The sequence below is a fragment of the Prionailurus viverrinus genome, chromosome D3, assembly GCF_022837055.1.
Source record: "Prionailurus viverrinus isolate Anna chromosome D3, UM_Priviv_1.0, whole genome shotgun sequence".
In the NCBI taxonomy this organism is placed as follows: Eukaryota; Metazoa; Chordata; class Mammalia; order Carnivora; family Felidae; genus Prionailurus; species Prionailurus viverrinus.
In genome coordinates, this window is record NC_062572.1 from 7,622,536 (window position 1) to 7,644,534 (window position 21,999).

The 21,999-nt window shown below is 45.8% G+C and overlaps 1 protein-coding gene and 1 pseudogene across 1 annotated transcript in view; one reads left to right on the top strand and one right to left on the bottom strand.

Moving 5' to 3' along the window:
• MLXIP (MLX interacting protein) overlaps positions 1-21,999 on the bottom strand; it is a 61,198-nt gene that overhangs the window by 38,575 nt on the left and 624 nt on the right. The gene's annotated exons all lie outside the window — the stretch shown is intronic.
• Positions 4,739-9,385, top strand: LOC125148837 (adiponectin receptor protein 1-like; annotated as a pseudogene).

Below are 21,999 nucleotides of genomic sequence, written 5' to 3' on the forward strand. Positions count from 1 at the left end.
CACATCCTTGCCAACGCTGGTCACATCCTAGTGGGTGTGAGGCAGTATCTCTGTGGTTGTTTCAATTTTCATTTCCCTAATGATTAATGGTATGGAACCTCGTGTGTTCTCATGTGTTTATTGGTCATCCCTGTATCTTTGAAGAAATATCTATTCCAGTCCTTTGCCCACTGTTTAATTAGGTTGTTTGTCTTTCTGTTTCTGAGCTGTAGTTTTTTTGATATATTCTAGATAACACATCCATTATTAGATACAGGGTTTGCAAATATTCTCTCCCATTCTGGGGGTTGTCTTTTCTAGTTGGTATAACTTCTGAAATCAAGTCTGGTAATATATATCAAAGATTTCGGTATATAGTTTATCTGATAGTTTTACTTCTAAGAATTCATCCTAATAAAAGAATTAAAGAAGCGGAATGAGAACGGCTAATGAACAAGAACATTCACCATAGTACTACTTAAACTGGATCTCAATCCTTTCCTCACACCATAAACAAAAATGAACTCCAAATGGATCACTGTCCTATATGTAAGAGTTAAAACTATAAAGCTTCTTGAAGAAAATATAGGAAAACTTTGGAAACCTTGGGTTTGGTACAGATTTCTTAAATAGCTCACAAAAAGCATGAACTACAAAAAAAAATGGATACACTGGACTTCATCAAAATTTAAAACTTTCAGGGGCGCCTGGGTGGCGCAGTCGGTTAAGCGTCCGACTTCAGCCAGGTCACGATCTCGCGGTCCGTGAGTTCGAGCCCCGCGTCAGGCTCTGGGCTGATGGCTCGGAGCCTGGAGCCTGTTTCCGATTCTGTGTCTCCCTCTCTCTCTGCCCCTCCCCCGTTCATGCTCTGTGTCTCTCTGTCCCAAAAATAAATAAACGTTGAAAAAAAAAAAATTAAAAAAAAAAAAATTTAAAACTTTCACTCTTCAAAAGATGACTGAAAATGACAGTGCGGGTCTATTTTTACCTACAAGGGTACAGAAAAAAAAAAAAAGGCACAATAACAAAATAACAGGGTATGCAACTCCACAAAGAGTGTTTCAGAGGATTCTGCTCTTTTCTTCCTATCTTCTAAAATGTCTGAATTCTCCATTTGACAATGACTGCACATGTTTTTAAAATTTTTTTAAATGTTTATTTATTTTTGAGAGAGAGAGAGAGAGAGAGAGAGAAAACAAGTGGGGGAAGGTCAGAGAGAGAGAGGGAAACACAGAATCCGCATCAGGCTCCAGGCTCTGAGCTGTCAGCACAGAGCCTGACGTGGGGCTTGAACGCACAAACCACAAGATCATGACCTGAGCCAAAGTCAGACACTTAACCGACTGAGCCACCCAGGTGCCCTTCTTTTTATTTTTTATTTATTTATTGTTTTGAGGGGTGGGGAGGAGCAGAGGGAGGGAGGGAGGGGGAGGGGGAAGGGAGGAGGAGGGGGAGGGGGAGGGGGAGGGGAGGGGGAGGGAGAGGGACAGAGAGAGAGAGAGAGAGAGAGAGAGAGAGAGAGAGAATATATCCCATGCAGGCACCATGCTCAGCACAGAGCCTGACTTGGGGCTCATTCCCACGACCCTCGGATCATGACCTGAGCCGAAATCAAGAGTTGGATGTTCAAACGACTGAGCCACCCAGACACCCTGCCAGTGACTATGTATTTCCATACAATGAGGAGGAGAGCTGGAGAGGAACCTCCACAAAACTATTTCCATTTTGAAAAACGGAAAAAGGGAATTTCCATCTCATAATTAATAGAAAATAATATTCAGTTTACCATGTTGACTTAGGAGTTTTGTGAGGGTTTTTTTTTTTTTTTGGACACATTTCAAAAATAAGAATACACTGTAATTTTATTAAGAGTGTAATATCTTTGCCCTTTTTCACGGATGATTTCTATTATACACTCAAGTTAATCTGTCAACAACTTTCAGTGATGTAAATGGGTAATAATGGCTTAAGGTTATTCTGTAAAAAAAAGTTTACATGCACAGCACTATCTCACAACCCTCCAGGGCTTGTTATACAGAAGTAAAAATAATTCAAGACAGTTAATAAAAGTCTGCGTACTTGACTCGGAGTCTCTAGACCCTCACTAAGTTAATTACTCTTATTTTACACTCCATTTAACAAGTTACGCAAACCAGCAGAAAACAGGGAGGGTAAGCGGCAAATCCCGTGCAGAGCAAGTAGCAGCCGAGAGCCCGGAGGAGACGATGATTAAAGATCTGAAAACTGACTCACAAGAGAGCCAAAGATGGTTGAGTAGAGAAGCAAATATACCTTTGCTGCACAAGAAGATCAGGAAGTGACTATAATGAAACAATAAATAATATTTGGAAACAGGTGTCTAGATAATTGAGAGCTATATACTCAGTACATTCAAGAAAGCCAGTCAAGATTATTATGTATTTGAGAGGGATTTCCACTTTTTATTAAAAATGGCTAATTTTGTTAGAGGTGATTAACAAAATAAACAATGGCAATCTGGAAAACTACTTTATTATCAAAGGAAGCTCTATGTGTTAAGAGAAGGGCAAATAACTAAGGTATTTTTGGAAACGTATTTTAATAGCTACCCAAGTTTCATGCCGTTCAGAGGACTGAACTAAAGAAGTAATTTAGATCCGCTGACGGATTCTTCTGTGCTCCTCAGAATGCACCATGTAGGTGGTTCCCAAGACCAACTCTGAGTAAGAACTAACCCTGTGGACAAGACCATTTTCTATCTGGCTCTGTCCATCACCTGTAATCTCCTGGCTTTGCACCTCCGTCTTGAGAAAAAGCACTTTAACTTGGCTGTCTGGGGCCCAGGTCTTTAAAAAAAATTTGTGTCATACCCTGCTTTTGTACTAAGCTTTTCAAATGCCACTCTGCAACCACACTGCATTTGGAGAGCTACCAGGTCGTATGCAGAGAAACTAAGTTCCTGACTTGATGAGGAAATGGAGTCTGATCTTCTCAGCGCTTAGGTGAGTTACCTCCACTACCACGTGAGTTCCTGCTGTCCGCACCCCTAAGGCTGGCATTTCCACAAAGACAGCTGGATATGACTAATCTGACCACACAAATGTGAAACTAAACGAGGGGTAGAAGCGAGCCAGTGCCACTTAAGTCAGCAGCAGAAAGAACCCAAACACGGAATTCCTGCTCCCAGTCTGGAGGGACTATGTTTGGGACTCCAGCCAGAGGAATTCTTCACTCTTCAGATTAACTTGGTAGCTTGAGGTTAATGCATGACAGGGACAGATGCCAGGCCAAAAGGGCAGCCTGAAGGTCAGCCGGGTAGCAGTGACAGCAGATGGGTAGAGAAGGTGGTGTCCTGCACAAGGCAGGAGAGTGCCAAGTAAGGCTGAGGCCACAGGCAAGCAGCCTAATTCCTGGAGGCTCCATGCCAGGAGGCCATGATGGCTGTGACTCGGCTGGGGCCCAGGAGTGGCCTGGGATGCCCGCTGACCAGGAGGAAGCTGTCTATTCTGGAATGGTTAGCTAATCGCCTACGATGCTGCTGAGCCAAGAGGGCAAAGGCAAGCAGGTTCTCCCCTCTGGACCAGGCAGTCCTCCCGCCTCCCCCCAGGAACGTGGCTGAGGTGGAAGAAAAGCGGCCAGTCTCAGAGCACTGAAGCGATTCAAACTGAATCAACTGGTGCTTTATTCAAAACAATGATGGCTTTGTCAGGAGACTGCAACAGGCCAACAAGAGCCAGCTGAAAAACCTGCCCTCCCCTCCTAATTTCTGCCCCCTAGTCCCCATGACTTTAAGACATCACACAAAAAAAGAGGGGAAAAAAGTACACACACAAACCAACAGCAGCCAACCCCTGTGATGCAACAGGGGCAGGCCAGCTGCCATTCAGAGATGACACATCACTGGAGCTGGCTGTTTTGCTGCCGTGGATCTCCTACCCAGGAGCCGGAACTCCTGGGACATAGCTGAGTCTCACTTACTGATATGTTTCCAGTGATCCCAGCCAACAGAGAACAAAGGGCTGAAACATCGTGTTTCTATAGTGCTATTGGGTCAATGTTCCAGTCAATTTGGGAGGGCGGCATACCCAAGACCTCAGTTAGAGCTACCAGGCTCGAGTGGCTGCCCCTCGCGTTACAAGAGCCTGAAAGCTGCTACCCCAGGACCCTCTAGGGCAGGAAACAGAAAGAAATTCTCTCTGCAGGAAAGAACTTGGAGGGGGCTGGGGTGGAACCAGCAGATTATAGTATTTTTCGCACCACACCCAGCCCTGCTCACTTCATCCATATTTTACCAATCAGCAGCAATCATCTCAAGCATTGTACAAACACACCCATAGCTCCAAGGAGCCAGCCATAAGCACAAAAAAAGAGATAAGCAAACAAAGTTATGGGGCAAAAAGCAGCTGGCTACATACTGGCCAAGCCAACTCAACTGTAATCAAGAGGTCTCTGGTAGGCTGCACTAAGAAGCAACTGTTAGGAGTGAAGAGCCATGTCCTTTCTCCCTGGCTCCTATGGATTTTGCTAACGAGAGGATGTGTCCTATTTGGTGTTGAGCAAATCCTAGGAACCTCATCTAGCTGTCCTGCATTAACCTGTGAGCAGCTTTCAACTTACTGGAGAAAAAAAAACTGCACAGAAATTTTGAGATACTTAAATATCATTTAGACCACTTTGACTTCTTTATTGTAATCAAATACTTGGTCTTGTCAAAAGGATTCTAATAAAATGCTTTAGAGAAAAAAAAAAAAAAAAAAGAAGCAACTGCAGGAAGACACGCATGCCACAGGTGAGTTTCCCCAGCACCACCTGCCTGCTGGTTCTCAGGTACCGCACAAGGACAACGTCAAGGACAAGAGAGAGGCTGAATTGATAACTGGGCCTTCTGCCAAGGTCTCTCATGAGGGAAAAAATTAAGAACTCCAAAGCTCAGGACTTGTCCAATAAATAGAGGACCAGCTTGAGGGAGTGCTAAGGAGGCTGGGGGCCAGGCCCTAGAGCTCTAAGCCAGAACGTGGCGGGTGGATGCGGATGCCACAAGGGGCCGCTTCCCCTTTCCTCTGAAGGGAGGGAGTCTTATGACTGATTCAGTTTTTCAAACATAACTGAGGTCCTCATGTCTTCGACCAGCCCCTCCACCACACATTCAGCCAGCAGCACAGGGGTGGGCTAGATGGAACCACAGAAACCCCACAACCGATCAAACTGACATGTAAAGCTGCAGAGATCATCTCTGGACTTGATGTGAAAGTATTTCAATTGCTTTCCAGCGAGCTGAATCAGCTCTTCCTTCCATGAACCAAGTCATACCAGTATTTTCTTTTGTAATTCAAAGGAAATGCATCCACACAGCTCCCCGTCACATGTGGTGCAGACTCACAGTTGGAATTATAACCTTGCATAACACTCAATGCTCTCCTTGCGTCCGGATCGACAAAAAGCTAAGGGACCGCATTCACCTGCTCACATCACTGCAAAGCGTAGCCTCGGGGGTCTGTCAACCAGCAGGCACAGCACAGACAGGCAAGCTAGGGCCTCAGTTCAGGCGTGCACGCTGCCGATGGGTGTGTCAAACACCATCCACTGAGTTCCCTGCCCTTCTGCGGGCTGTAGGGACACATGTGAAAATGCAGGGAGCATTCCTATCAGCAGCCCAGGGCACAGAACAAAGGGTGCTTTTCAGCTGCGTACCTGCTCACCTCCTTCCTCCACACACCGCTTATCAAGGGTTGGCAGGGTGTGACAAAGAGGTGGGGTGCCTAATGTGGCAATCCCAATTGCCTCTTTTTTTCAAGAGTCCTGCTGAGAGATTCTCAGGGTTGATGGTTATTTCTGTCTGGAAGGAGAGGGAGAGGGAGCATTTTCAGAGAAAGCAGCCACCCTGCAGTATGGTAACAGAGATGAACAGAACAAGGGCACAGAAACACCTTAAAGTTACACAAAAAATACCATGAAATATTCTCAATAACCAAGAAAAAGGGATTAAATAAACAATAGTACATCCACACAATGAAACACCATTCAGCCACTAAAAAACATTGCAGATGAATATTTTGGGGCCTAAAAAGGTGTTCATAATCTATTAAATGAAAAAACATATATACTCATCATGACAAAAAAAAAAAAAAGAAGAAGAAGAAAGAAAGAAAAACAAACAAAAAACCCACAAGGTCTGGAAGGATAAACACTAGGGAATTGACAGTGGTTATCTCTGGGTGTGGGATTTTTTTTCCTGGAAGGAGGCCTGGAAATACAGTCAAATTTTAAAAAGTGAGGTGTTAAGCCTAAAAGAATAACTCCCCAACTTTTCAGGGAATGTATCTCAGCAGAAGCACTACACCTCTAATAAATACAAATTCTATTTCAATCTGGCTTAGAAGCAGAAGTGACTGGCATTTAAGAACCATAAAGCTATTTGCCAACACCCTTATAGATCAGATCAAATATAGACGGAAATCTGAGAGCAGGAACAGGCTCAAGGGGGCAAGATGGCTGCCCAAGCCGTACCTTCATGTGTGAATGTGTGCGCTGGGGGAAGGTTCTAAAGGGGGTGCGTTTATTCTTTTCTTCACCACCTCAGATACACACATACACATGCACATATACACACTAATACTGGGGAAGGGAAGTAGGAGGCGTGTAATGTAAGGTCAAATGTGTAGGTCAGAAACTTTAAACAAAAGTATAGAGATAGGCCTCCTCAGTCTAACTTAAAGTTATAATTTTATTTCAACTATAACCAAATCAACTTATAGTTAAATTATCCCTTTCATCTGCTCCAGACTCCCCCTATGAAAACAGCCCCACCCCAACAAAGTATGGTGAATTTAAGGGGTGTAGTCTGAGATAGACTATAAAGCTAAGAATAACTTCTAGTCCAAGAATTTCACAAAATGGAGAATCGATCCTCTATCTCCCAGATAAGATCATTTAAAATAATTGCCCACGCTCCTCCTAACTCAAAGTGAACTGTCTCCCAGATGCATATGTACCTCTGGGGTTTAACAGGCAGTCTTAGATTTTATATTCATTTATATTTTTATGGTCCTGTGACTTTAAACACAGCACAGGGCAGAAAGTACACGGTAAGAGCTAGAACACTAAAAATACTTTCCTTGTGCCAGAAGCTGACCTGTGGCAACCAGCACAACACAATCCTTCATCCAAGACTCACTTTTAAACTAGATTTAACCTAGCCTAAACCCATCTCCCCAGAATAACTAATACTTGAACTCAGACATTAAACTATAAATTGAAGCAAAATTTAAAAGTGGAGCTCACATATTAGTTCAGATTTCTTCCAATTCTTCAGATATGCCCAATCTCGTTAACACTGGGCTCACATTCCCAAACACCAAGAATCACGTGAAGCTGAGTGACGGGTGCCCACCCTTAGACCCAGCAAACATTCCACCACTCCCTATGGCCTTTCCATCCATCACTCAGGCCACATCAACTGCAGTTTTATGTTTACATGGTTTTTCACAATAAAAAACATTTCTCTGGAACCATGACTTTATCAAAATGAGGAAAATACATGTTACAGATGGCTCATTCACTTCCTGGCCCTTGTGGACATTTGTGTTTGTAGTCCCTGACTCATACAACGTTAACAGGAAAAAAGGTCTTAACAGGATAATCTCAGAGACAGTGATCTGGCAAGCTAGAGGGCAAGCTGGAGAGGCAGGCCATTTTCCCAACCATTCTCTCATTTACTATATACAGAAGAGACAGAAGATAGCAAATTACGAAATTTCTAGACACTGACATATTTAGATCTTGAAGAGCATGTAGTCCAGTGCTTCCCAAGTCAGGCTTCCTAAAGAAAATGCTGAAAACCAGAAGCGTTTTAAGGACTTGTTTAAATGACAGCTCTATTGTGACATAATCTCCATGCCATGAAATTTTCCCTTTAAGAGTGTTCACGGGGGTAGCCAAAGATCCGGGGCCGCTTGGCCACAGCATGTAGCGCGGGGGACTGCGGGCCCCAGCAGAGCCCGTCCACAGGCCTGTTTACCATTACAGGGAGGTCTCTGCCCCCTGGGGCTGACACACCCCCCCAATCTTTCCCCAGGCTGAAGCTGCAGGGTATTGAGGTACCAGCCAGACGTCTTCTCACAAAGGTTCTGGGGTGGCACAGGGCAATGCAGCTCCTGCCAGTGACAGGGAAATGGACACACTGGAGCTGGCGCAACTGGGACCCCTGCTAGAAGAAAAGGCAAACGAGTAACTGTCAACCCAGCCGAGACTGAAGGAGAGCAAGCACACCCAGCACCCCAGGAGGCGGAGGAGGAGGAGGAGGAGGAGGAGGAGGAGGAGGAGGAGGAGCGGGTATAGACCCTTCCCCTGCAAGCCGACCACGCCATGGAGAAGATGCAGAGGAGTTTGTGCAGAAGGTCTGGGAGGGATGCTAGAGGGTCATCCCATATGTCCCAGCCCGGCCTAGGACAGCGACTCCTTGCTACATGGCCATGGACCACCCGTGCCCTCCTGCCAGGTTTGCTTCAAGAGCATTTCCCGCATCTGTATAGAAACTGGCAACATCTGGACCCATCTGCTTGGTTTTGTGCTGTTTTTCTTTTTGGGAATCTTGACCGTGCTCAGACCAAATATGTACTTCAGGGCCCCTCTGCCAGAGAAGGTGGTTTGTGGGATGTTCTTTTTGGGTGCGGTGCTCTGTCTCAGCTTCTCCTGGCCCTTTCACGCCGTCTATTGTCATTCAGAGAAAGTCTCTCAGACTTTTTCCAAACTGGGTTATTCAGGGATTGCTCTACTGATTATGGGCAGCTTTGTCCCCTGGCTCTATTACTCCTTCTACTGCTCCCCACAGCCACGGCTCACCCACCTCTCCATCATCTGTGTCCTGGTCATTCCTGCCATCATTGCCGCACAGCAGGACTGGTCGGCCACTCCTAAGCACTGGCAGACAACAGCGGGAGTGTTCCCGGGACTTGGTTTGAGCGGTGTTGTGGCCACCATGCACTTCACTATTGCTCAGGGCTTTGTCAAGGCCACCACAGCGGGCCAGATGGGCAGCTTCTTCTTCATGGCCGTGATGTATGTCACCGGAGCTGGCCTCTAGGCTGCTCAAATTCCTGAATGCTCCTTTCCTGGAAATGTGACATATGGTTCCAGTCTCATCAGATTTTCCACGTCCTGGTGGTGGCAGCAGCCTCTGTCCACTTCTACGGGGTCTCCAACCTTCGAGAATTCCGTTATGGCCTAGAGGGGGGCTGTACTGATGACTCCTTTCTCTGAGCCTTCCCACCTGAGGGGTGGAGGAGGAACTTGCCAAGTGCTTTTAAAAATAACTTCTTTGTTGACACGAGAGGAAGAGTCTGAGTTGCCTGTTTCTAGAAGAAACCTCTTAGAGAATTTAGTACGAACCAAGCTTCAGCCCACTTCCATACCCACTGGGCGATAAACTACCCATTTCCCTAGCTGAGGAGGATGGGGAGGGTCCAAATCAGACATGCCCCGCCTCAGCAGTCCCCCTCGTTGGCAAGGGGGGACCGTCCCCTCACAGAGACAGCACTTCGAAGCTCATGTTCAGGTTTGACCCCTCCTCCAGCCATTTTGGGAAAAAATGATGGACTGGGACTCTTCAGAAATCCTGTTTCCAGAAGAAAATGTCCCTTCCTTACCCCCATCCTTACTTTGTTATCTGGCTTATAACAGGCCATCCATTTTTGTAGCACACTTCTCAAAAACAGTTAGAACCTGGTCCCATCTTTCTAGGGCCTGGATCTGCTTTTACAGCAGGAAGAACAAAGCCACCAACTTTTACATAGCCCGGCTAATCATGGAAGTGTGTTCAGGCTTCCATGACTTTTAATTTTCTTTTAACCTGACTTTTAATTTTCTTTTTGTTGGCACGGTCATGTAAAATTAAAATGGGGAAAGATATTTAATACTTAATACTAAGCTTTAAAAAGAAACCTGCTATCATTGCTATGTATCTTGATGCAAAGACTATAATGATAATAAAAGAAAGTACAGAAGACACTTGGCATTCAAACAAAAAAATAAGCAAGTAAACAAACAAATAAAAATAAAAGTGTTCACTGGGGTGCCTGGCTGGCTGAGTTGGTGGAGTGTGAGACTCGTGATCTCGGGGTAGCGAGTTCAAGTCCTACGTTGGGTGTAGAGATTAGTTAAAAGTAAAATCTTAAAAATTAAAAAACAAAATACAATAAATGTGTTCATTGGTTTTTAGTACATGCACCAAGTTGATGATCACATCATCATTCTCTAATTTGGGAACATGCTCATTACTCCTTCAAAAACCTTACACCCATTAGCTGTGAGGATCCATTCTTCCATCTCCATGGCAACAACTACTCCACTCCTCTGTTTTATGAATTTACCTGCACATTTCAGATAAATGGGATCGCAACAGGTGGTCCTTTGTGTCTTGCTTCCCAGGATAACGTTTTTAAGGCCCATGCATGTTGTAGCATATGTTGGAATTTCATTCCAAAAGTCGTCTTCAATATATTTTTAAAAGTATTTATTTGCCCATGAATAAAGTCATGGTGGTCATTCTTTAAATAAACACATTTTTTCTCATTTTGTAAACAACAGAAAAAAATTCAAATATATAGAAAAATTGAAAAGTTATGTGGTACACACCCATGAACCCACAACCTGGATGTGACAAATAACACTTCGGTATATTTACTTCAACACGAATTCATCCATTCATCCATCTATCTTACTTATTTTTAAGCAGTGGTTCTCAAAGTGAGCTGGAGAGCCTGGGAGTCTCTGAGGACCTTCTGGGGGTCTACGATGGCAAAACTATTTTCAAAATAATACTAAGGGGCTATTTTCCTTTTTCCATTTCCACTCTCTCAAGAGTGAATGGTGACATTCTGCAGACGTGTGACACCGCGGCCGAAGAAAGTAGAGGTGAACATCCAGCTGTCTTCCAACCAAACATCAGCTGAACAGTAGACAAGATTTGCAAGTGTGGAGAACAATGCCACTCTGCTCATTTCTGCAGAAAACAATCATTTTCTACAAAAATGTTATTTATGTTAACACCTAACGGGTTTATTATTTTTTTCAGTGCTTTAGCAAATATTTTTAAATTCTCTGTTTTCATTTCTAGCCTGGTAAACGTCAACAGATATAATCCACACAATCAAAAGCTCTCTGGGCTTTCCAATATTTAAGAGCACAAAGGGGTCCTGAGACCAAAAGGTTTGAGGGCCGCTATTTTCAAGCATTTCAGAGTAAGATGCAGACATCTATATACTTCGTCCCTAACACACCAGCATGCATAACACGTCAGCCAGAGTTCAACATTGGTCAATGGTTCCTTTTGGTTTTGGTAAGATTTACACATAATAAAACGCACAAATTTTAAGTGTACCGTTCTCGTTCAATGAGTTCTGACAAATGTATGTGCAATCCCCTATCCAGATTACCCCCATCGTGGAAAATTCTCTTGTGCCTCTTTCCAGTCAGTTCCCACTCCAACCTCCTTCAGAAGCAAGTAGTGGTGTGATTTTTTTTCACCTTAGTTTCACCTATTCTAGAACTTCATGTAAATGAAATCATATCTGTTCTTCAGAGGAAGGGTTATTTAATTCAACATAATGTTTCTGAGGTTCATCGTGTTTTTGCACATACCAGTAATTTGACCTTTTTTTATTGCTGAATGCAAATCGTTTCTACAACAATCTCTCTCAAAAACATAAGGGCCATTGAAAATAAATAAGGTTGGTAACCATGCCTCTAGTCTAAGCTCAATCCCAGCCCCTGCCTTCCCCCCCAGTTAGAGACACAGTGGCAGGGAGGAGCTAGCCAGCGGCACCACCGTCCCGGAGCGCCAGCCCAATCACCCTTCTACCACGGTTCCTGCCATTTCCTATTCTCACCTGAGAAGAAAGTTTCCATCTCAATCTGTAAGGGAAGTTTATTACAGGAAATGGAAAATCAATACCAGATGACGAAGGTACTAGGCTTCCCTCAAAAACACGTCGGTCAATGAACGGATACACAAACGTGGTATGTTAATACACGGGACACTATTCAGCAAGCGCGAGGAATAAAATACGGATAGATATATACTGCCACATGGATAAACCTTGGAAACAGGATTCTAAGTGAGAAAAACCAGACATAAAAGGCTGCACACAGTATGGTTCCATTTATATGAAATGTCTGGGAAAGGCAAATCTAGAGACACGGAAAGCAGATCCGTGCGTGTCTGAGGCTAAGGTGGAAACTGGGATCAAACGTAAAAGGACCGGAAAGACCTCAGCCGGGGGGGGGGGGGGGGGGGGGGACGGAATCTAGTTCTGAAACTGGATTGGGATAATGACTGCACAACCAACAAATCGATAAACTGTATACTTAAGATGACTGCAATGTATGGTATATAAATTGTACTTCAGTAACGTTGCTAAAAAATAACAACAAAAACTTGTCTGTGCAAGTAGATAAGAGTCCTGCTCCAAGGCAGAGAAAGACCTGTTTAATAATTCAAAGAACAAAGGAGGCATTTTAAAAGACCCTGCTTGCTACTCAACTAGAAAAGAGTCATGTAAAATAGCAAAGTAATAAATCATATGTTGTTTTAAGAATTCATTGAAAGTCTTTCGTTTTAATAAATAAAAGGGATTTATAAATTAACTTCCTCTAAAAGGCTCCATATCAAGCTATGAGGGCAGGTCCCAAAGGCTCATCAGGAGACGAGGTGGTCCACTGGCAAACGGGCCAGTTACCACATCAGCACGGGACAGAGTGCCTTAGGTTGCTCTTTTAGAAGCTCGAATATTGGGTAAATTTTAATCTACAAACTAAGTTAATTCCCCTACTTTCTTCGTAAGAAGCTATTTTTTGTCTTGATGGCCAAGTTTGTCTCATGGTGACAAACCAAAAGAGGGCACCTTCTTGCCTACGCCCACAAGCCACAGAGGGAAGGAACTGTAACAAGCGTTCAGAACGGATCCTCCTACTCCCAGAATTTTCCTCAACAGCAAAGCCATCCTACCTAAACCTCATGGTTTCCCTCTTCAGTGCAACTAAAACTCCCAAACCTCTGTTTCTACCTGTAGCCTGGTTCTCTCTGCTGTCTCTTTATGAGCTCTCACTGCTTAGCTCTCTACTCAGATTCTTTACGTCCACTTCTGAGACTCAAAAGCAAACAGAAAGGAATCCTGTTTCTGGAACTGTTTTTTCCAGATCTTGGACACCTTCCTGGAGCTACGCTTCTACACTGCCCCTTTCCAGAAGATTTTTCTGGTGATGCAGTCCAACCCCAAACACACGAAGAATGCTAGATTTGGAAAAGCTCCTTTAGGGCATGTAGATCAGGCAATATTCCTCTACCACAACCAAACCCAACTGAGCAAAAACATCTTTTGGGATACACGACAGCATGTATTTCGCAGGAAAAAACACTACCTTCCAAATGCCAGCTCAAAAGTCCAGAGTCTCCCCTCCACATCTGACCCCCTCGAGAGGCACGGTAGAGGTCTGGGAGGCGAGACGGAGCACAGTGTGGTCAAGGCTACGAGAGGACCTCGCCGGACAACTGCAGTGCCCCTTACACTGACAGTCCCCTCGCAGCCCCCTCTTGGGGAAGCTGCCCCTCCCACAGCTCCAGTCACAGGGTACCCACAGCAGACAAGTTTAGTGCACAGCACAGCGGTGTCCCCAGCACACCTGCCACTGCAGTTGACGGGGCCTTCCTCAGCTTCCTCATTTCAGTAACGGCCCCCGTGGTTCAGGCCAAAACCTCCCAGTCATTGCAGATCCTTGTCTTTCTTTAATCCTCCAGGCCCAGTCCACCGGCACGTCCAAAACCCACCCTGAATCCATCCGCTTCTCTCCACCTCCACTGCTGCCATTCTAGCCGGAGAAAGGCCCAACAGCCTCCCAAGTGGTACCCCAGCTTCTACTCTTGCCTGCTATCAACTAGTCTCCACAGAGCAGCCTCGACAAGCTATACTCCCCAGGGCGGCGAGCACAAGATCCCACCTTGTCACCAACAAGGCCCCTTGCTTCTTGAGTCTCACCTTCTACCACTCACCTTGCCCTCAACATTCTAGCCACACTGGCCTTCCTTCTAGCCCCGCAACGTGCCAAGTTCATTCCACCTTGGGCCTTTGCCTCGGGCTCTTCTGCAGCCCGGAATGCCTATCCCTGCCTGGCTCCCACTCACCACTCAGGTTTCAGCTCAACCTAAAATGTCACCTCCTCAGAAGACTTCTCTGACCAGCAAGATAAAGTACCTTCCTCCCATCCCCCTATCACTTTCCTTCTTTCATCCTGTTTTATGGTCTTCACTGCACCAACAATATAAATCTGATTTGCTTACCGATTCCCTTTGTTAGAATATAAACTCCATGCGGGGAGATGACTCATGTTCCTTGTTTACTACTGTATCTTCAAGCCTACAGCTGTGTCTGGCACCCAACAGAGGCCTGATTAATAACTTCCAGAAGGAAAGAGCCAGACTCATGCTCTGTGGCCTGTGAGGTTCTACTCAGAGAGGAAGGGGACAGCTAGTCTCCCCCCTACTCCCAAACATTTTAATTGGAGGCTATGGGGCTAACTTAGGCAACTGGCAAAGAGCACTGATGGTAGCAGGAAGCTCTAAGCAAGGTCTGAATGTGAAACACAGGCCGTGGGTGAGCTCTGGTCAGGCAGATGCAGAAGCTCCTCTAAGCAGAAGTTTTATTTTTTCATGTTTATTTATTTATTTTTGAGAAAGAGAGAGGAAGAGTAAGAATCCCAAGCAGACTCCACACTGTCGGCACAGAGCCTGACCGAGGCTCAAACTCACAAACCATGAGGTCCTGAACTGAGCCGAAATCAAGAGTCAGACACTTCACCGACTGAGCCCCCTAGGCACCCCTAAGCAAAAGCTTTGCCACAGAGAAGAAACAGGGCTGCAGGTAAGCGAGCCAGCTGGCAGTGGGCTAAGCAAGGCTGCAAGGAAACCAGGCTGAAAACAGGCTGAGAGAAGAGCCGAGTCACTTCACAGGGATGAAGCGGGAAGGAAGGACAAGCCCCCGCCCTGGGGCGGAGGACCCAGGGCGGCCGGGAACCCAACTCTAGTCCGCACTAGTTCAGGCAATGCTAGGAACCCTGGGATCATCATGAGGTTACCAGCACCCTTCCCAATCCTTGCAATAAACCCGTATCACACGGGGAAGCACAAGAGGGCCCCTGATCCATGCAGCTGAAGAGTTCTGCCTACATAAAACGCAAGTCCTGAGGCCTGGAATTCTAACCATGGACAGAATTCCAACAAAAGATGGAAAATATCATCTAAGATATTTGCTGTCTGCACTGCACATATTCTACCCAAGAAAATGGGAGCTCACACTGAATTCTTCCTCATTGTACGAATCCTTAAAAATAAGTAAAATCGGGGCACCTGGGTGGCTCAGTCAGTTGAGTCCAACTCTTGATTTCGGCTCAGGTAATGGTCCTAGGGTCATGGGATCGAGCCCTGTGTTGGGCTACATGCTGAGTGGAACCTGCTTAAGATTCTCTCCCTCTCTCTCTCTAATTAAAAAAAAAAAAAATGGGGCGCCTGGGTGGCGCAGTCGGTTAAGCGTCCGACTTCAGCCAGGTCACGATCTCGCGGTCCGTGAGTTCGAGCCCCGCGTCGGGCTCTGGGCTGATGGCTCAGAGCCTGGAGCCTGTTTCCGATTCTGTGTCTCCCTCTCTCTCTGCCCCTCCCCCGTTCATGCTCTGTCTCTCTCTGTCCCAAAAATAAATAAACGTTGAAAAAAAAAATTAAAAAAAAAAAAAAGTAAAATTAGCTTTCTATAATATCCTATCCTATCAATTACAGTGGGGACTAAGGCTAAGACCCATTCTACAGACTTCTCCTTATATAACAAGGACCCTCCTATCACTAGATCCCCTGAACTGCCACCTACTACACCAGCATTAAATTGATAGAACTCGAGAATGGGCTGCTATGTGTTCCTGTGGTTAAGGAAGAGCTAAAAATGCCTTTTTATAGCTGAGTCATGTGTTTCAAAACATGACCTCAAGAAACACTTCAATCCAGGCTGTATGGCTGCTATAATAAATGACCACAAAAGTGAGTGGCTTAAAACACCACCTATTTAGGGGTGCCTGGGTGGCCCAGTCAGTTAGGCACCCAACTCTTGATTTCGGTCAGGTCATGATCACACAGTTCATGGGATCGAGCCCCACGTCAGGCTCTGTGCTGACAGCATGAAGCCTGCTTAGGATCCTCTCTTTCTCCTTCTCTTTCTCTTGTGCTCCTCCCCTGCACATATGTGTATGTGTCTGCATGTGTGCCCACGCTCTCTCTCTTTCTCTCTCTCTCTCAAAACGAACAACCAACCAACAACAACAAAAAAAGAACACCACCTATTTATTACCTTAGAGTTCTGGGGGTCAGAAGTCTGACGTGGGTCTCACTAGGCTAAAAACCAAGATGTCAGCAAGGCTGGGTTCCCTCTGAAGCTCTAGGGCAGAATGTATTTGCCCGCCTTTTCCAGCGTCTGGAGGCACCCACATTCCTTAGCACACTGCCCCTCCTCCATCTTCAGAGCCAGCAACATCAGGCCAGGATTTCTCCCGCTGATCTCTGTCTGCTTCTCTCTGATTTCCTCTCCTATTTTTATGGACCTCGGTGATTACTGTGGGCCCACCCAGAAAATCCAAAATAATCTCCTCATTTTAGAGGTAGGTGATTAGTGGGGTGCCTGGCTGGGTCAGTTTGTAGACCATGCCACTCTTGATCTCGGGGCCATGAGTCTGAGCCCCACATCGGGCGTGGAGCCTACTTTAAAAAATCAATCAATCCATCAATAATTTATAAACAAACAAACAAACAAATAAAGGTAGCTGATTAGCAACCTTGATTCCTCTTTGCCATGTAACCCAGCGTATTCACAGGTTCTGGGGATTAGGATATGGATCTTGGGGGAGGAGGGGGGAGGGAGAGGGGTCATTAATCTGCCACAACAGTCCAAATGAGTCACAATACAAATGCCATTCAATGAAAGCATTCACCCTATTGTCCCACTCCATACCAACATCCCCTAAAGCCCTGTTCCACAGAGTTTGTGTTTGTCTTTGCACAAGTGAAGATAAATAGGTTCACCAAGGACAAGTTTATGATGTTGGCTTCCAAGTACCTGAACTTCCCTTTTCAATCGCACATGTATTTCTTAATCACCCAGTATGTACCAGACACTGTTAGGATCTGTGGGAAAGTCAAAGATAGCACGAAGCGTGTCAAGTCAGGTCTATGTAATGATTTGAGGCAGAATCGATAAGGGTCATGGATTTACAAAGGAATGTGGCGTCCATTCCCTTTGGGAGGCCTTGCTAGGGCAACAGTGCTTGAGCTGGGTCTTGAAGGAAGGGCAGGACTTCATGGGTGATGAAAAGCGTGGAGCCTGGAAAGGCACGGAGCAGCCCAAGGCATTTCTTTTCCCCACCTTGGTTTCCCCAGGCCTTACTTTAGAAGGACTGGCACTTTCACCTCCTATAGAACCACAGGCTTTTGTGAACAGATGCGGGAGGCAACTTTTCAGCTCCAGAGTCACTGCCTTGGACAAGGTGCCTCAACTCAGCAACTGGACTAATTAACTCCCAAACTTGGGGTGGGGGTTGTTTTTTTTAATATGAAACATGAGGATTCCACCCACACACACACACACCCCTAAGAAGGGTATTGTGAGAGTTGCTTAAGATCATGTAAAGAGAATCCAGGACATAGTAGTGTGTGAATTCTCGTCTTCTTCCACCCTAGCAATCAACCTCGAACCTCGTTTCTCAGGCGTTTCCCAACTGTACAGCCTTTCTTCATCCTTCCATCAGGATGGCAATTAGCCAATCAGCCTCTACACGAAAAGGAAATATGCTCCTAGACTACTAATGGAAGAAGACAGAAAAGGAGTATGGAGCTTCCTGCTGGGGAATACGGTCCATAACTGCTGACAGTTAACATGGGGAAGGGGAGGTAAGTATTAAACCCTGATGTCAGGGGAAAGTATCCACACTGATAGCAATTATATAAACTCTCAATCTCAGTGCCGCCATCAGAACTGGTTCACGTTTTTTACTGCAGACCTTGCTAATTATTCTACCACTGCCTGTTTTATCTGCCCCCCACCCCTAGTTCATGAGCTCGTCAAGGACAGACACTGCCTTTGTCATCTCTGTAGCCCTCATTCCCACCTCAGCGCACGCCCCGCAGCGCACACTATATAATGATCAAAAACTGAAAAAAGTGCAAAAGAAGAAAACCTGTTTATCTTCGGCATGGTTGCAGAGTAGTAAATTTAGTCATTTGTGTGAACGGTTCTCATTTACAACTGGTTACCACACCTAGCATTAGAAAGTACCTCTACTGAAAACTTAAAATTTGGAGGTCACCGTGCTCTAAACTTTTAATCCTTGCTACTCCTTAAATCTGGCAGAGATTGCCACTCTGGGTTAGGAACAGAGCATTTCTATACAGAGTACACATACACAGGGGTACGTTTTAGGAATTTGTATCCCAAGGCTATCTTACAGGTCCGCATTAAAGGTCTCTTCAGATATCCATTTAAGCAGAAACCCACTGTCCAGAAAGCTACTGCTTATCCCCAAATACATAAAGACAACATCTCTAACCCTTCAGAAACATTCACACCTAGGCTCCCCAATAAATAGTTACATAAAAAGGTAGAGAAGTGAAACCAAAACCAACCACAAAAAGCTATCTACTAGATGTGCTCAGAATCTGTGTGGGTGAGTTACATGTGTGACATTCCTTAAAATGCTAAGAGGGCAGGAACCATGAACTATGTTCTAGAGTACATAGCTCCATTGTGGAGCGTGGAAAGCATACGCAAAGCAAGAATGTGTCTATTTGGTATTTGTCAAGCAAGCATTTGAAAGCCACACTAAAATACCCCAGTGAGATACGTTAGTTCCTTCAGTTTACAGAGGAGGAATCTTGTCCTCAGCTGGGTGAGGACACAGAATTGGACTCAGCCTGCGAAGCCTTCTCTTGCCTCCTACTAGACACACTCACAGACATTATCTCAGTTATCCTCACCTCCGCCCTGCAGGGGAGTTTTACTCTCCCCATTTTATAGTGGCAGACAGGAAGGCTTTGAAAAGGTAAACCATGGGCGCTTTTCCCCCATCATCTATCACCTAAGTTTGCCTTGGGGAAAGGCAACTTCTTCCCCTCCAAAATGTCCCAGTAATTGAGCACACACCGTAGGGCCAAATCAAGATGCTCTGCTACAGGGCTAGCATCACAGAGCGGGAAGGACATGGATTCTAAGGCCAGATGCACGGAGCTGGAATCACCTCGGCACTGTTACTTGCCCAGGAGGGTCGCTGGGCACACTCACACACAGTCCCCACTCCTCCAACACCCTATTCCCCCACCCAAAGTCAGTCTCGCCAAAGACTTTTTAAGGGTTCAAGACTTTGCATGTTCAGGAACAGATCATATTCAGAATCCCTGGACCACTTCACAGGACTGGGGAAAAAATAACCACAGCTTCCCCTGTGCTTAGTTCCTCCCCCAAAGAGCTGCTGAACCTCATCTGGAAACAGCTGGGAGACAGCAGTTAACAGGAAACCAAAAAAAAAAAAGGCAGCACAGAGTGTACCAGGGAGAGTTAGGCAGCTAGAACCAAGAGGCCAGGGAACAGACAGGAAGCTGAGGTTAGAAAGAGCCTAGGCCAGAAACAGTCTTGCAGGAGAGGAGGCCCCACTGTCCTTCCTCTAGGCCCAAGAAGGAAAAAACCCGGAAAACAGTGGCGAGGGCTGGAACCCCACAGAAAGGGAAGTCAGACCACCAGTGGTGAGACCAAGTGTGCTTCCCTCCCTACCCCCATCTCAACCCTCCTTCTCTGAGAGCCAGCTAGTGGTCATAATAGGACAGCTGAGGTCAGAAACTCACTTCTGTTCTGCTGCTTTCTGTGCCAGAGGCTACAGCCCAGACAACTGGTTTTGAGTCATTCCTCTGTCAATCTGTATCACGGTTCCACACTGCCAACTGAACTCAGGGGCAGTCGCATCAGCCTCACACGGAGAGACAAAGAGTATCTTCATGAGAAATTACTAGGCAGATACCCACTGGAGGCTTGCAGCGGCAGGACTTGAGCACAGAGAACTACAGCAAAGCGAGAGAGCCAGCGGGGCTGGAGGTCTTGAAGAGCAAGGTAAGGGTGCATTTGGCAATCAAGAAACCTAATTGAGCAATGGCTAGTTGCCAAAATATTTTTGAAAGAAGTGGGGGAAAAATGCCATTACTAAAATTCTTTGGTGTTATTTAATAATAAGCCTGTGGGTTATCCAAACTGAGGGCAAAGGGAAGTCTGGTTTATTTTTCCTTTAGCGGAGATTAGGTGAGATCTTTCTACCCCATGGCTCCTGCTACATAATCATCCCTTCTCTCCCTGTACACGAAGAAGTTTATATTAAAATAAAGAAAAGGATTAAGTTCTCTTAATAAAACACATTCCTGTCTTTCCCTTATAGTTTTGTTTGAAAAGGCTCTTGTGTATGCTACAATCTAGGTGGGTTTGATTCCAATGAAGTGCTCAAATTTTAAGACTGAGTAAGCAGGGCTAAAAGAGGGCTGCAATCTCAATTCCAATTCCAATTCCAAAAAAAAAAAAAAAAAAGAACATCTTCACGGGCTCAGTGCCAGCTCAAACTGGCAAGACCAGAGAATCAGAGCAGAGCCTAACCAATATGCCACACAAGGGGGATGGGAGGAGAGCTATGGGTAATGTACTGCAGCCATGTGGCAAACAAACCACCAGGGAAACCTTCAAGAGAGGAAATGGGGGGGGGGGGGTTTGTTTCAGGAACATAACAAAGGAACAAGTTGACTAATCATTTATTCCAGTGGGGGAAAATGCCACCCGGAGCCATGTTTTGACTTCAGGTAAATGTGTAATGTTTTAACTTGGATATATCTGGGTTTAAAGGCTCTCCCAAAAAACAACAACAACAACAACAACGAGTGGGGGGAATGTACCTATTTTTCTTTACGCTGTTTCTGGAGTCTCCAAGAAAACTTTTCCTGTGCCGCCTGCAGAGCAGACCTAAGACAGCCCAAGCCAGTCCAGTTACTAATGCGATCACCCCCACTCAGCAGAGATCCTATCATGAGCTTGGTGCAGGACTGACTGCTCTGCACTGCAGATGGCCCCGAGAAGTTCTGTCGCTGAGGCAGAAGTCGCTGGGCACAAATACCTAACATGCGCACCAAAGAAGGAGGAGAGAGTGGAAAGACAGTTTATCTCATGAGGGCCAGGTATATCTGTGACTTAGAAAAAAGGGATCTCTGCCCAGAGCTGGGTCCACATGTCAGGATGGTGTCTGGGATGCCTGCCCTCAACAATGCCATCTCCATATAGTGTTTCAGGGCTGACCACAGAACCTTCCAACTTGCCAGGAGGGCAGACTGCACCTCCAACAGCTGTGGCTCCAAAAGTCAACCTAGGAAGCACCCAGGCTGGCTGCTAAGGTGGGAGAGGGTGTCCCAATAAAGTGGATGTGAGAAGACCCAGCCTCCCTCTGCTGGGACAATAAGAAAAGTAAGCTAACATTTACGGAGCATCTACCTACGTGTCAGGCAGTGGGATAAAAGCACTACCTATCTCCTTCCATCCCTAAAATAGCCGATGGAGGCTGATATTACTGTCATCCCCTCTTCATAAAGGAGGAAGCAGGCTCCAGGATTTTATACAACCATTAAAGACTGGAACCAGCACTTAAGCCACCCCTGGACAGGTGCTCCGAACCACTACTCGATACTGCCGGAAGCACACAAAGCGTTTGGGGGAAAGGGTGGAGAGTCGAGTAACACAAGGTGCAGCCTGTATTTGCAGCTTTTTCGTGTCCAAAATCGGTGGCCTGGGGACACTGGAGGGGAGGGCCTGGATGGAGAACGTGAAGCCGGAAGAACGCAAGCCCTGCTGGCAGGGGAGGAGGCCAGGACACGGACCCCTCTCGCTACCACGGAGGATCCCAGACCCATTAACACTCCCAAAGGGACAAGAGCCAATAGGA